The following is a 5,652-nucleotide window of genomic DNA, read 5'->3' as shown; positions in this document are numbered from 1 at the left end:
CCTAGAGTGACTCTGTATCTTCTAATCAGAAAAACAATAACAAGTGGATATATAATATATAATCACCTCTTTGACTTAGTTTTGAACATCATAACTAGTGTTGTGCACCAGCCTCCTGTGTTATAGGGATATGGCCCATGTTTTATATCCTTCTGTCTTCAGGCTGACCTTTCTACCTTCCAAGCTCTTTCCACAGTAATACATCTTCCAACATACTGTGTTTTGATTCAAGCTTGAGAGTTACTACAAGTGTTTTTACAGCATTGTTAAAACATTTTTCAAGACCTCTAGAACCTATCTGCAATGGATGAAAGAGGATGATAAATAGAAAATGAAACACATATTGAAGCATGCCAAAACTTGCTTCAAATAATACCTTAAATAGACATCCAGAATATAAAGAAAACATGGTGGTTAAGGACAAAGGTGTGGCATCATGGAGGCTTCCATTTCTCTCCCTTCTTCAAAGCAGTTGTTAGGAGATAATAGAGGAGGAAGGGACCCAATCATGCAAGAACTAGGTAGACCTGTGTTCTAATTCTGGTTCTGCCAGTATTCATGGGACCTTGTTTAGTCTTTAAAAATTTTGACTCTGTGTTCCTTTTAGGGTTGTTAAAAGGACTACGGCCAGTGCCCGGTCCCTGATAGGCACTCGTTGTAGACCACTTTTATTAACAAACTCTTACTGAGGCAGATTTGACTGAGTATTCTTTCATAATACTTAGGAAACATTGACTTAGTACCACTCTTGTTACTTACTTTTTAGTGGAAACATTAATGTACCTTTTTTTAAGTTTAATTAAATAATCACACCCAACACGGGCTTGAACTCGCCACCTCAACATCAAGAGTCGTATGCTTTTCTGACTGAGCCAGTCAGGTGCCCCTTAATGTGCCTTTTTGTGCCAGTGATAAGACCTAATTAAAGGACCAGTTAAAAATGAGACTTTAACATGGACCCTTGTGATTATGTAATTTAAAAAAGGAAATATTTCAGTCGACTTCTGGGAAGAGAAAAAGTATTTTCAAAGGCCAGGCTAACTAGATGACTCTAAACATTTATTGCTTTCAGTTGATTGTCATTTTGCTTTGCGAGATTTCATGGAAGTAAAAAGATGTTTTCAGACTAATAAATACCTCACTAAGCTGTTTTATTTTCAAATGTCTGAGGTCAACAAAGCATTGTGTGTTAGGTTTTAAAAATGAAAGTTATGTGACTTACTACCAATTTATTCCATATCCTTTTACCAAGTTGGGGCTGAACACCTACCTAGTGCTTAAGCGAACTGTGTGGTGTCTTCATCCTCTATATGAAGCCCTGCAACAGTTGAGGAGGTGACTCTGTGTTTAGAAATAATGAGAAATCTCTTTCAGTGACTAATCACTCACAGAGCTTTGTATCCTCAGCAGGAGTGGCCCTGAAGGGCTAGAGTTAGGAACTTCAGGGCTTACACCAAAAGTTAAGCTTTTTGAGGGGAGGTGAGACGGGGTTGTAGGAGCTGACAAGAACCTCAAGTCCATCTTCATTACTTTTGACCAGTTATATTCTTCACTTCCACAAGAGGGCAACAGCTCTTCAACAGCCATGCTCTGGCTAAACACTGAGCCCCAGAAATGGGGACACTTCACCTGCAGCAGCAGGACAATCAATGACTCATTGAATCAAATGGTGTTTTGGGGGCTACACCTAAGCCTGGGGGCTACAAGGAAACATGCTGTAATAAAAATAAACCAAAACCAAAATTGGTGCAAAGAGCAACTTCTGACTGGACTCAGAAGTTCTAGATTAGAAAGATTGTAGAGCCTATATGGTCCAACTCTCTCCTGATAATTGAAGGCCCTTTTAAGCATCGGAAACATGGAAACCCCGGTTCCGGTGAACATGGAACTGTCTCAGGAGGCAGTCTACTTCAAGGATTAGCCTCTCTGATGATTGGGATGCACCCAAGTCAAGGTAAACTGCCTCTGGATAACTTTACCTTTTCTTTTTTTAAATCTTGGCCTGTCCACCAGGGCTCTTCCATGTGATAACCCTACACTGCTCTGAAGATAGTTGCCAATTTTAAGTCTTCTTCAGTCAAATTTTTCTAGTTGACCCCTCACTTTATGGGTGATGGAATTTTTCAGTAACTTAATAGGATCCACATCTGATCTTCTAGAACGGGAATCTTTGTACTTCTGTTCTAAGCTTTATGTTGTCCCCAGAATAAGAAGTTTCTTCAAGAGGCTCAGCCCATGAGAATCAAGTAGTCTCTGGAACTGAAATCATGAAAACACTAAACATGATTTTTGGGACTAACTCCCATTGAGGCTAGGATGCTGATTCAAGCTTAGGCTACTGGAAATCTCAATATGCTCTGAACTAAGACATTCTGTTCTCTGGTTCTATTGTACTTTCCCCCAGGATCTGCTTATTCAGTAGCACTCAGGTGGAACCCAAGCACTAGGGAATTTCATTAATGGTTTACCTAATAGATACTCATTGTACAGATAAGACTCAAAAAGTACAGGTAAGTAAAAAGAAATAAGAATCCTATAATCCTACGACTCAGAAGAAACTATTTACAGTTTGTCATATAGAATCCCTTAACAATTATGGCTTCTTTCCCTAGATACTATGTATACCAGATTAAGGAAGTTTAAACTACAAACTCTTAATACATACACTTACAAAACAGCTATGTATTTTAATTGAGTGGTTAAAATAACACGGCACGTAAAACAAAAATAATTTCAAAATAAAGTTCTTTTGTTTAGATATCTTCAACTACCATGAACACAGTACTTCTTAAAAGCCCCTTCTTATTGGTCCACTACTTCTATCTCCTTCAGTGGCTTTGATCAAGGCCACAGTCAGGTCTGAGGAAACTTTTCCATTATGCTGCTTTCTAAATTTTTTTTTTTAATGTTTATTTTTGAGAGACGGAGCATGAGCAGGAGAGGAGCAGAGAGAGAGGGAGACGCCAAATCTGAAGCAGGTTCCAGGCTCTGAGCTCTCAGCACAGAGCCCAACATGGGGCTTGAACCCACAAACCGTGAGATCATGACTTGAGTCAAAGTCAGACACTTAACTGAGCCACCCAGACAGCCCCTCATTATGCTGCTTTCTATGCTCTCTTCCCCTTTCCTATCATGAGACCTCAGAAACCAGGGTGGTCAGGCTGAACCCTGTGGGAGGGTGGAGAAGGAAAGCAGGCTGAGGTTCCAGTAAAGCTAGAAGCCCCCACTCTACTTGAAGTCAGGGGTAGGGGCAGGGTAAAACCTGAAAGGTTGTATGCTCATTTCTGGGCCATCCAGAGAGGGACTTGGCCCATGAAATGTACCCCTGAGTACTTCAACAATGCCAGGCAGTTACTTGTATGTTTTGCCAAGGATTCTGAAAGATAAAAAACAAGTATGAAAGGTGTTTTAAGCCAATAAGGGCTGGTGTGGAGAAATTTAATCACAGGTTCAGGTTGCATGCCATGGTTTATAGGAGAATCTGCTTTGACAGATCATTACCTGAAGCACTCAATGTGCCCTGGACTGTTGCAGGTCATGCGGTTGTAGGTCATGCAGGAGAATGGTTACTTGTGTGTGTGTGTGTGTGTGTGTGTGTGTGTGTGTGTGTGTGTGTGTGTGTTTTAATAGCAGCTGTACTGAGATAGAGTTTACATACCATACAATTCACCTACTTAGAATACTTGCCATTCAGTGTTCTTAAGTATAGTCACAGAGTTGTGCAACCATCACCACAATCAATTTTATAACATTCTGATATTTCCCCCCCCAAAATCCTGTACCAATGAGAAGGCACTCCCTATTTTCCCCAGACCCTATCAGTCTGTATGGATTTGCCTATTCTGGACATTTTACATAAATGGAATTATGTAATATGTAATCTTTTATAACTGCTTCTTTCACTTAACCTAATGTTTTTAAGGTTATCCATGTCTAAGCATGTATCGTGCTTCTTTTTATTACTGAATAATACTCCATTGTATGGATATACTAATTTTGATTTATCCATTCATCGGTTGATAAACATCTGGGTTGTTTCCACTTTGTGACTCTTCTAAATAATACTGCTATGAACATTCATGTACAAGCCTTTATGTAGACATATATGTCATTTCTCTTGAGTATAAACCTAGAAGTAGCGTTACTGGGTCACGTGGTAATTCTGTTTAATCTTTTGAGGAACTACACAACTGTTTCCGAAGCAACTGCATCAGTTTACATTTCCACCAGCAATGTGTGAGGGTGGGATTTTTAATACCAAAGAACGTTTTGCTTGAGAAGCGAGTAACTTCTAGAAATCTTACTTACTGTGCTTTTAAAGATGTATTTAATGCCATTTTTAAAATTAGACCTTTATTTACTATGAGACCAACTGCTTAAATACAGTTGAAATTGAAGATATATGAATGTTGCAGCCTGCCTTTTTACTTAATTGCCTGTGAAGCTGCACTTATCAAGCATTCAGACAGTTTAATGACTGTATAATACTTTATCATAAATAGACCATATTTCCTCTATTGTTTAACACTTGAGATAGTTTTAACTCTCACTTATGCTGTGATGCATTTGTTGGTATATAAATAATTGTATTGTGAGCTATTTACTTAAGAGATTTCCAAAAGTATAGTAAAAAGAGTACAAACACTACTAAAGCTCTTGACTTATACTGGCAAACTGCTTTTAAAACATATTTATGACAACTTATGGTCCCACCATCAGTGTATGAGTGTTCATTTCATTTTGCCCACACTCACCTGAGTGTTTTTCCTTGTTAAATATAATCAAAAACAGCATCTTGATTTTAAGAAAAAAATTCTATTAAGGTAACATATAGACAATTACATAAATCATTAATGTATAGCTTGATGAATTTTCACAAAGTGAACACACCTATATAACCAGACGCAACTCCATGGACTGGACATTTCTAGCACCTGAGAAATTACCATCATGCTCCTTTCCAGTGACCCAACCATTCCCCACTCACTCCCCAGGAAAACCACTATCCTAACTTCTAATACCATGGAGAGAGTGTGGGGAAGCTATGCTAATTTAATTCATATAAAATGTATATTATAATAAATCAAGTTACCACAAATCCCTAACCTTTTTAGCCATTTGTGTTTCTTTCAGAAATCTAGGTCCTATACTTTGCAAAGATAGATTTCCTTATTTTCAGTTCAAACCTTGGGTGGGAAACAACGCAGCCATATCAGTTCTAAATCCCAGGATCTCAGATTTGACCTGGGTCAGTGTGCCATGCTTCTTAATGTCCCGTATCCCTCCTGGGAATCCACTGGGACTTTCTTATCATCTTGCTTAGGTAATGATGGGTTTTTTCCTGCCCCTCATACATCATCAAGCCAATCTCCAGAGGATACCACTCCAGGATTCTAAGCCAGAAATAGAATTTTCACATGAATGAAACATTTTACCCAAGATAAGACCACCACTAAACTCATGGATCTACCCCTGATCAACTTTTCTGTAAGTGGTGACTCCTTTCTAAAACAGGATGGAGTAAGTATCTTAGGAAGCCATTGCTCTTTGCCCACAGACCTGGGCACAAGCCTGGAATGGGAGAACTATTTTCCCAGGTCTGAGAACATAGGATACTTTTCTCAGAAGATCAGGCATTTTTCTCCAGCCCTG

Source organism: Neofelis nebulosa, chromosome 3, assembly GCF_028018385.1.
Source record: "Neofelis nebulosa isolate mNeoNeb1 chromosome 3, mNeoNeb1.pri, whole genome shotgun sequence".
Taxonomy (NCBI): Eukaryota; Metazoa; Chordata; class Mammalia; order Carnivora; family Felidae; genus Neofelis; species Neofelis nebulosa.
Note: the sequence above shows the minus strand (reverse complement) of the source record.